At 47.5% G+C, this 11,024-nt stretch overlaps 1 long non-coding RNA gene across 1 annotated transcript in view; it reads left to right on the top strand.

The window, feature by feature from the left end:
* Positions 1-408: 408 nt before the first annotated feature.
* LOC138493291 (uncharacterized) overlaps positions 409-11,024 on the top strand; it is an 88,829-nt gene continuing 78,213 nt past the window's right edge. The window contains exon 1 of the long non-coding RNA XR_011276358.1: positions 409-542. This is a non-coding gene — a long non-coding RNA (uncharacterized lncRNA). The remainder of the gene's footprint in view (positions 543-11,024) is intronic.

The following is an 11,024-nucleotide window of genomic DNA, read 5'->3' as shown; positions in this document are numbered from 1 at the left end:
ATGCAGGAGAAGACAGCACCCCTCGTCACCTATTAGAGGGTGCCTGGAGGGGGGTGAAAGCACCTCTTCCTGACACCTCCAGCTATGGAGCGCTTCAGTGGGGAATAAGCACCCCTTGCATCGTACTTGCAAAGGCAAGTAAACAAGCCTAGTTACTTTTCAGATTCCACGTGCATTTGTCAGTCAATACCTCCTGCTGCATCTTTTATGCAGCGGTATTAACAGGGCATTCTTCATATGCGCCACGGGCCATTCCCGCCGGCTAGCTGCAGTGAGCAGGGAGCAACGTTTGGTACCGTTTTACCAGCAGCCGGGCACAGGCGTCGATAAACAAACTTGACCGTCGGAGCTATATGGGCAGTAAACCACGCTTGGCTGCCTTTACGGCGTACGCGTAGCAAGCTATGCGCAGCCGTTGTTGCCTTGTAGAAACTACAGGCAGGGAGACAGACTTGTTGCTCCCACTTAGAGGGCAGTACGCACGCTTTAATCCATGTGTGAGGATACCGGCAGAGGGCAGCACCCTTCGACATGCATGACAGGTAACCTGCAGTGGGCAATACCGAGACGGCGGCTCCGGCGATTCCCAGCACCGGGTCTCTCCACTCCGCGTGTCTGCGAGCGTTCTAACAATGGCGGCCAGTCCAGGAGGCTCACCGGGCGCGCACGGCGGTAACCCACAGACAGCACCGTTTCCTGCAAAGGGAGACAGGCGGCAGCTGCTACCCGCAGCCAGACATTCCTCCCTAATAGAAAAGGGACTCGGAGGTTGTTTTACTTCTACGCAAGCACGCCCACTGGGAAACCCCCTTACTTGACAGGGCTGCTTCCGCTTGGGCATTCGGGACTCGGCGGCGCAGTAACTAACATACCAGGCTCAATTTCTGAAAAAAAACTTTTGGGGTACTATGGTATGAGTAATGGGAAGTGACCTCACACAGAAAACGAACATAAAAATTATAAAGTAAATATGCAGATTTCATTCAACTTTTCTTTCCCCATTAAAGAAAGTGCACCGGACAAATAAGCATTAGCGAAGAGAACATATTTTCCTATAACACTGCTGGCTAATTATGAAAGATGAACACCTTAAGTCTGTAACAAAATATGTCCTGTTTGACGTCCCCAATGAAGGGGTATGCCAAAAGTTGCGCCTAGAAACACGTGTTTACGGGCGCGTTACAAATGACTTATCATATCATAACGTCAACAAAGCAATATTAAGGGACAACCCTGTCAAAGTAACCCCCAGTAGTGTGTATGTGTAATTCGTTCTGTGGTGTGATGAGGCTCAGCAGCAGAGCTGGCCTTCGGGCAGAGCGGGTCGGGTGACCGCCCAGGGCACTATTAGCCACCGGCACACCAGCTCGGGGAGTCTTTTAAGGGCTCCCCAAGCTGGCGTAGTGAGAGAAGGCGCAGCTGGCGCCCTTATGTTATTAAATGCGCACGCGGCGGCAGGGCACGCGCGCAGGATGCATTTATTAACAATAGGGTGGTGATAGCACCCTATTCACATGATGATTACCTCCCTGCTCCGACGCAGGAGCAGAGGCGTTGCTAGGGGGGGGGCTAAGGGGGCTATAGCCCCGGTTCTTTTGGTTGTAGCCCCGGATAGAAGCTCAGGGGCTACAACCAAAAGGATATAGCTAGCCTCGAATCCCACCAGTCCCGACATTAGCTTAGCCCCTGATCTTTTCCATGCCTAGCAACACCCCTGCGCAGGAGCGAGGAGGTTTTCATTGGAATAGGGCGCTCATGCGTTAGCATGAGCGTCCTATTCCAGTGATTAACCCCCTGAGAGGGACAAAACAAATATGGCGCTCCTGAACCCGCCTCCAAACCCCCCGCTCTCCTCCTGTTGACCAGCGGGGAGTGGGTGGGCTCCAATTCGCCCAGGGCGCTGCTGCCTCCAAGACCGACCCTGCTCAGCACGCCTCTAAACACACGCTGCAGGGCCACAGAGGGAGCATCTGAGATACCAGCCTCTGCTCCGGGCTCCGCACGTGCACTGGATAACACGTGGTGTGTTGCCCCATTTTATAACATGCAGCCTGATGTCACACACAACAGGTCACTTAAAGGAGCCTCACTACACTCATCCCATTCCATATAACTAAAAAAACATAACACATTCGAATGTAAACAGACACTGGACTATCTTAGTTGGGAAACACACAAGCATGACCCTGGCCTGAACACCCAAACATAACCTTGGTCTTCATCCTATGCTCATTACATAGTCCTGCAACCGTGCTGGTGGCCTCCTCGTATCCATTTGTGGAAACCTCCTTTCCTGTGAGAGGTCAGGACTGGGGTGCACTGTCACCTTTGGATCTCTTGAATTTTAAGGGTGTCCATTCCATTCACCCCCGTTGCAGGCCTCCCATAGATATACAAATGAAAATGCCTGCAACCACACAGCACTGCTAATGCCTCTCTCAATTTGCGAGTACCTCTGTTGGACTGCGGATAGCACTCTGCTCGCAAAAGCTACTGGCTTTATATGACCATGCTTGTCCGATTGAGCGAGCACCACCCCCAAGCCAAATGGGCTTGCGTCTACAAAGACCTCCAAGCCTTTGTCCGGGTTGAAAAATGTCATCATGGTGTCCGCCGTAAGAGCTGACTTAATGCCCTCAAATGATGATTGTTCGAGTGGGGACCATTCCCGTGCATGCCCTTTTTTGTTAGACTCCTCAATGGCTCAGATATGGTGGCCAGGTCTCTAATGAAGCATTCAGAGTATGTTACCATACCTAAGAAAACTGCAGACTTCTGAGACATTCTGCGGTGCCTTTGCATCTTGAATGTCTATCACTTTAGCTCGGTCAGCGGAAACACCCCTTTGCTGGAATATAAATCCCAAAAATTCCAGGCGTTTTTTCAGAAATGTGCACTTCTCTTTGTGCGTAGTCAGCCCCAAGGATCTTATACGTTCAAACACTTTCTCGAGCACTTCCAAGTGTTCACTCTCTGTCTTTGCAAAAACGAGAATATCATCACTGATATTCAAGGAGCCAGGGATACCAGCCAGCACCCCTCTTACTCCATTTCAGAAAACTTCAGCCGCCGAAGATACCCCGAAACTCAGTCTCGTGTAGCGGTAGAGGCCTTGGTGTGGTAAAGGTTGTGATATACCAACAGTCAGGATGCAAGACCAACTGGTGGTATCCTGCCATCAAGACCAATTTAAAAAAGAAGACAGCCCGTTGCAGGTCTGCGACAATGTCATTGACAGTAGGGGTAATGTGCCTCTCCCACTTGATGGTCTTATTGGGGAGGTGCATGTACACACAGAGATGCACCAAATCCGGTTGTTTCGGTTTGTGAGCCACCACAATGGGTGCAACCCACGGTGTGGAGCCCGCTACCGGCTCAATTATGTCTAACCAAACCCAGCTGTCCAGTTCTTTCTCCACTAGATCCTGTAGATGGAACAGGAATTCTCTGATGTTTTAGTACAACAGGTTGCACTGATTCATTGATTTGTAAACTGATAGGCTCACTTTTCAGCTTACCTATTCCCTCAAAAACATCATCAACCTCTCCATCAACATTTGGACGTCTTCCTGGTACACCCGAAAAAGCAAAACTTACTTTTCCTACGGCTTCCACAGCAGGACAGCCCAATAGTGTGTCACTGCAGACTTTGGTGGCAAAGAATTTCGCCTTTATTGTCTTTTCTTCATGCTTCACCTCCGATATAAATGTCCCTTCCAGTGGAAGGGGTGACTTTCCCCGAAACTTGAATATCCGCACATTGGAACCGTCCAGACTCGAGAGCCCCTCCATGGAAACATATTGTGAGTGGGCCATTGCATTGACTGATGCCCCCGTGTCCACTAGCAAAGACATGCTACCTCCATTTATGCTCACTGGCACCTGGGCGGGTGTTTCTTCTTCCTGTTTTACTGCTTCACACTTGAAATGAAAAATACATCCTCTTGGTCATCATCGTCCTCCACCAGATGTTCCACTTGGTCTGCCACTGGGTTCAATCTGCACCACTTTAGGTTACTGTCTCAGAGCTGATGTATGCAATCCCGCTGGACCACATGATATTTTGACAGGCACAGGAGCGTGGCACACCATAGTAAAATGGTTTGCCACGCTGCACCTCCCGCATGTGTGTCCCTTCTCTGGACAATCAGCAGAATGTGGAAAGTCATATCCACATTACGGACATAATGGGAGTGTTGTTTGCCCATTTTCCTTCTTGGACCACATGGGTTTCTTGACAGGCCTCCACGCTTGTTGCCTCTTAATTGCACATGCTTCTTCTAACTTGAGTGTTTTCATTGCTGCATCCATTTTGGAGGCCTACCCTCTGCCAGTTCATGAGACCGGCCCATCTCAAGGATCCGGGCCAATGTGATGCCAGGCTCCCTCAGTATTTGCTGTCTCATCTTGGTAGACGAACAGCCCTGTATCAGTTGTTGGCAGACCACCTCTTCCTCATTATTCCATGCACATGAATCGGCCAGCAATGAAAAGCACCTAGGGACTCATCCTCCTTTTGCTTCGCCGAACACATGACAAACCGTTCATAATCTAAATTCACTATTAGGCTGAAATATTCACTTAACGCATTCTTGGAGGCTGCGTATGAATTGTGCCTCACGGTGTAATGTTTTGAACCATTTGTACACCCTAGCCCTTCCTAGTATAGAAGCATCAACCTCATGGCGTGGTCGTTTACCTCCCCCAGGGCATCGAAGTACATTTCACGTCTTTCCAACCACAACATCTATCTTTGGCCTAAACTGGATGGGGCTCCAGTGACATCGAATTCTACCAGGGTTGCCAGCGAACCCTGTTGTCTGGACGCTGGGGCTGCAGCAAGGGGTACCCCCGGTTTTGTACAATCGGACTGAAAAAAAGGTCCAACGGTACAAAACGACAGAAAAATGCTACCACTAAAGGTTCAAACACCAAAAGTTTGAACCTTTGGTGGTAGCATTGCAGGTAAGTAAAAACTAAAAGAAAAGACTGCAGGGGTGTCCCCCGCAACACCCCACTCACTATAGTGTGTGGCATAGTTAGCGGGTGTTGCGGGGGACAACCCTGCAGCCCCTGTTTTTTTTGTTGCAGGTGTGCTGCAGGGGTGTCCCACGCAACACCCCGCTCACTATGCCACACACTATAGTGAGTGGGGTGTTGCGGGGGACACCCCTGCAGTCTTTTCTTTTAGTTTTTACTTACCTGCAATGCTACCACCAAAGGTTCAAACTTTTGGTGTTCGAACCTTTAGTGGTAGCATTTTTCTGTCGTTTTGTACCGTTGGACCTTTTTTTCAGTCCGATTGTACAACTTTACAGTATAGTGAGCGGGGGTTACAGGGGACACCTATACTGTAAAGTATAGCGAGCGGGTGTTGTGGGGGACAACCCTGCAGCCCCCATTGTATGTAAGTGTGTTTGCATGAGAAAGGTGCAAACTTTTGGTAGTTCACACCTTTCTCATGCGAACATTCCGGCCGTGGCAAAATCATCCGCGGCCAGATCACTTAGAATCGGTACTCCCACATCATCGGCCGTTGTGCTGTCCTTAGTTCGCCTGCAACTCCAAATCGGCCCAGTGCTGGGTTAGTAACCGACCCCCGTATTGGCACGAGCAATCCCAATGGGGAGCCGCCACTCAGGTTCACTAGATGTCCAGGCAGGTGTGCTGCCCCCGCAGGCAGGCAACTCAGCAGAGCACACGAAGAGAAGCAAAATTATCGGTCCCCATCTCTCTCTCAACATAAGGAACATGGCATCTTTGCTCCAGGAGGACAGGTAGGCAACACTTAGCCTTGTGTGTCCCTGTGCTGCACAACCTTTCTCTGAGAAGACAGCACCAGGCACCATTCTACACCTGAGACATGCACAGAGCGAGTGGGACCAAAGCATCACAGTACATGTCATTACAAAGCAACACACAAACAAGGCTTGGGTTTGAATCCTGTGTCCTGGTGTGATCAGAATATCAATATGAGACATTTTACATGATAAGAGATGTATGTAGTCCTGTAACTATGTTGCCTGCTGGACCTGGATTCGACTGCAGGCCATGGCACTGTTTACTGCAAGTGGGGACAGCACATTATTTTTTTCCTCCAAATTCCTTGCAGACACACAGAAGGGATGGAGTCTGCCCTTTGAAAAAAGTTGGCGGACATCGTCCACCCCCATGTACCCTTGACTTGTGGCCCACTAACAAAACATAACACATGAAGGGACCACTTATGCTGATATACTTGGTCTGTCTGAAAGGTGGGGAGTTGAGCATGTGTTCCTATTCAAGGGAGCAGCAATCTACACAAGCCTGTGTTGACAACAGTGGTCGAAGTGTATGAAAAGAAGTAGCGGAACTATGTTCCCTGCTGGGCCGCCCCCTCTCCCTACACGCCCCATTGCCACGCCCCCTCCCACAGACAATACAAACCCCCATACCTGGGTCCCGCCTTTCCTCCATTCCACCCCCACAACTGTGTAATGACTGAAAGAAACACAGTGAAAGAACATGCAAAATACATTTTAAACAACCCCCAGTACCTCTAGTCATTTTCCCCCACAGCATGCAGCTTTACGCACCCTCCCCTTTCAAATAACACACCATTTGCACCTCTTAAGGGACATGCTAAAGATTAAAGCCAATCGTCCCACCTACCCATCAACTGAACATACAGCTTTACCTGCAGCATTTTCACGTTAATTGCTCAAATTCAAAATAAATTATCTGATTGTGGCGGGAGCAGGGCTGTGATGAGGCTTGGGAATGGGCTTTGTCCCAACCAGGCCACTGAAAAGATAACACCGCAGCAGTTGTACGATAGCTCCCAATGATGTGAGGCTGGAGCTGATCAAGTAAGTGCCAGGTTCAAATCCCCAGTAAGGTGAAACCAAAAAACAAACGCGCCTGCTGTTTCAGAAATGGTTCTCAGCAAGGCAACGTCGTACTTCTGGCAGTGTACTGAAGTCCAAGTTTCAACTTCTTCCTACACTTTTATTTTAAAATGAAACCATTTCATGACAGACAGACAGGGGCAAAGGACCGCTTGGGACGCCAAGCAGGGCATGAACCTGTCCGTAAAACTCCTACTTCCCTCCCCCTCCCCTTTCTCGTACCCTTGCTGTCCTCGTGTCCCTAATTCCAACATGGAAGGATTGGGTTACCAGGCTGAAAGAGTGTGGCCTCGCAGGGCCGATGACTCGGATTTATATTTTGTTCAGTTTCAGAGGATTTATGTTATGTTAAAGGTTTACATTTCTTACTATTTAACCAATAAAACATGTAAATAAAAAATAAAATGAAACCATTTCAGAATAATTTCTTTTTCAAAGAACAATATAGGAACAGTGAAACTTAATTAAAAAAAATTAGAGGAGTACCGCTTGAGGGCTCGAAATTATAATTGAATAAGTAGGAGCTACAAGCAGCTCCTGGGTATCCAGCAGTAACCAGTCACCAAGAGCTACCACTGGGGAACGAGGAGCTAGAGCATAGCGTTCCGCAAATCAAACTTACACATAAAATGGAAACATATAATTGTATCCATTATTTATGACTCCTTATGCTTCAAATGCCATATAGAAGTGTTCCAATGTTTATTTACAGATTGTCCCAAATGCACAGAGTTAAATTCACGTAGTGTGTTTGTTCAGCATGAGTTGGCCTGGGAGCCAAACGTTGCTCCTGGTAACTGTGGGTTTTAAGCTAGCCAGGCTCTTCTATGCTGTAGACGGGAGCTAAATAGCTTTCAGCTCCCCATATTTTCGAACCCTGCCGCTCCCAACTGCTCCCGCCCAGTGATTCAGGAGATCAGATGAAACGGGGGAGGCTCACCTCTGAGAGACCGAGAGCTTGTCCAGACCTACGTGTGCAGTAAGACATGACTGCTGGGCCTGCCCCAACACCAGGAAGGTCCTAGCTATTATGTTAAGATCAGTATGCATGTGGCTGCAAATGCAACCGAGCTAACCCCAGTGCTTTCAGTTGGATAATAATTCAAGGGTAAACAATATTTGGGGGCATGGGAATTAGAACTAGCTAAGGAAACTTCAAAAGAGGTGTGGTTTCTATGAGGAAAGGCTTGGCATTAACAAACTCAATTGAGTTTTCATATTTGACAAGACAAGGGGTACTATTTTAAAGGGTTTAAAAACATCATATTAATAATAAACAGCCACAAATCATCCCAAGTAAACGTCTTCAAATATAAAAATGAAATCAAACCAAAATAGGTCAATACATATGAAAATTCTCCAGTTGTTTTGGAGCAAATTCATGATTCTTCGTATTAACACATTATTATTCCATTTGTGTAATGATAAAACTTCAATATGATATTATGTTGCAAAAGTCAAACAAGTTATTCTCTGCATTCAATTTTCCCTTCATGGTACCGTAAAACACATAGGGCCTCATTACGAGTTTGGAGGTAGCCATGATGCTGTTAGCACCATGGCTACCTCCATACCGGGCTCCATGACCGGGTTCCTGCAATGGGGACATACCGGGTCATTCCGACATAGGAGGACCCGGTAATTCCTCCTTGCAGGAACCATTCCCCATTCGAGCCCCCATAGGGCTCAATGGGAATGGGGAGGGAGGTAATAACGGGCACATTACAAGTGGCCCGTTATTACCTCCCTCTTCCCCTCGCGGGACCCAGAAAAGACGTCTGGTTTTACCAGACGTCTGATCCGGGTCCCGCAAAGAGAACCTCATAATCGGTGCTCCCGTAATGAAGGGGCTGGTCCCGTACCGGCCCCCTTTATTACAGGCGCGCCAGGGTTATAATGAGGCCCATAGGCTAACTTCTAATTTCTGAAACTAGGTGGAATATGGTGTTTCAGGAAAAATGAAAACCTCCTTTAGCATTAGTCTATTCTGTAGGTTAGCTTTTGTACAAGTGGATGTGGGCTTCCACAGGTTTTAATGTAACATTGCCTGGGTTTCGAAAGGTTTGTGAAAGATTTATTTTCCTAGGAACATCCCAATTCCCCATTCATACTGCTGCTGGTGAAATACTCAGGTGTGGGTGTCTGATTTGGAATACATTTTTTTGTGTTTTGAAAGGTTTTAATGCCATCCAGAAGGCTAACAGTCTTACATTTCAAAAAGAGGGAGAACTGAAATATTTTGAACCCTATTCTTTTGTGGGTTTTTTTTGTACACCTTCTGTCTGCTTGATGTGGTGTTACTCCCAACCCATACAAACACATGCAACGTTGGACTTTCAATTCTTTCCATCCTTGTTTTATTTAAATTCTTACTTCCAAATTTCAATTTTGTTACCTAAGACCATTATTCGGTATTTAGGGAGTTGTACTCATTTTTCATTTTAATTATGGGCCTCATTACGACTTTGGCGGTAGCCATGGCGCTATTAGTGCCATGGCTGCCTCCAAAATCGTGTCCGGGTTCCCTGAATGGGGAATTACCGGGCCATTCCGAGTGTGGAGGGCCCGGTATTTCCTCCTTCAGGGAACCCGGGCCCGGTCCTTCCCCATTCGTATTCGAGCCCCCATAGGGATCAATGGGAATGGGGAGGGAGCTAACAACGGGCCGTCAATTACGGGCCCGTTGTTAGCTCTCTGGTCCCCTCGCGGGACCCCCATTGGACGTCTGGAAAACCAGACGTCCACAGCGGGTCCCCGCAAGGGGACCTCGTAATAGTGCAGAGTGGGTTTAATGGCGCCGGCACCATTAACGGCGCCGTTAAAGCCATTCCGCACTTCTCGTAATGAGGCCCTATGGGTTTATTTACGTTTTTGCCCCTCTAACCCTTCAAATTATAGACAATGGGCCTCATTCCGACTTTGGAGGTAACCACGCCGCTATTTGCGGCATGGCTGCCTCCAAAATCGTTCCGACTCCGCCCTGGTGAATGGAGTAATTACGGGTCCATTCCAAGGTTGGAGGGACCGGTAATTCCCCATTCACCAGGGCCCTTTCCCATTCCCGTTTGAGCCCCAATAGGGCTCAATGGGAATGGGGAAGGCGCTAATAACGGCACCATAAATTACAATACCATTATTAGCACTAAAGTATCTTTGCGGGTCCCGTCCTTAAGGCCTGCTTTTAGCTTGGGGAGGACACATATGTCTTTTTCATGGTGAAAAGGTTGTAAAAAAAAAGAAAAGATTTTCTCTAGCCACAAACCATATCTGGTGGCCTTAGCCAATGGTGGGCAACCTGTAGGTCTCCAGTTATGTCGGCTTACAACTGTAATGGATCCTAGCCAGTATAGTCAGTGGTGAGAGATTGCTTAAACATCCGGCAGGCCACATGATGCCGACCACTGGCTTTGTTAATGCTGCTTAGGATTTTAACTCAGTCTGCAATTTAGGCACTTGACCATATATCTTCCCAGCACCAGTTGGTAAATATGTATTAAGGGGAGCCTACAAAACTCATTTGGTTTTACAACTGTACAATGGGGATTTAAGGTAGGCCCAAAAACCAACCATGTAAAAACCAATCCATGGGGTTAATAAGGAGTGCATTTTTCTCAAGAAACACATGTTTTATTACACACAACTATGGCCGGGATTGTCAGTTGGCTCCATAGAACTGAAAACTCAAAGCTTGCTCGATACGCCCATTTGTAGTTACATGCCTTATAGCAGCAATTAACATAAGCAAAATAGATCAGATACTAAATAGTTCCACGTTCCACATTGGCTATCACATATACAGAAATCTGACCATCACCTATAGTTCATTACCCCATTGGTCAAGAGAGTGTCCATGCAAATCCAAGTACAACCCCTACAAACGACTTAATTGTGTAGTCAGCACAAAAATGCTTCATTCTGATTTGCCAATTCTATTCAGATAACTTGTTGCAACAATGGATTTTCCTAATTGGCAAAAATAACTTCAGATACTCCATGATGTGCATGCCCCTCAAAAGACCCAGTCATGAAACAGATGGGCACAGTGAAGTCAATACCTTGTGATAACACAAATGGATATACAACTACTTTCTCATGGGACCAGCCAACTTGCCAAACCCGAATAGCCTCTTCGACCTT

The sequence above is a fragment of the Ambystoma mexicanum genome, chromosome 10, assembly GCF_040938575.1.
Source record: "Ambystoma mexicanum isolate Mex_15411 chromosome 10, UKY_AmexF1_1, whole genome shotgun sequence".
Classification (NCBI taxonomy): Eukaryota; Metazoa; Chordata; class Amphibia; order Caudata; family Ambystomatidae; genus Ambystoma; species Ambystoma mexicanum.
The sequence above is the reverse complement of the archived record's forward strand: the minus strand, read 5'-3'. Positions and strand labels throughout refer to the sequence as shown.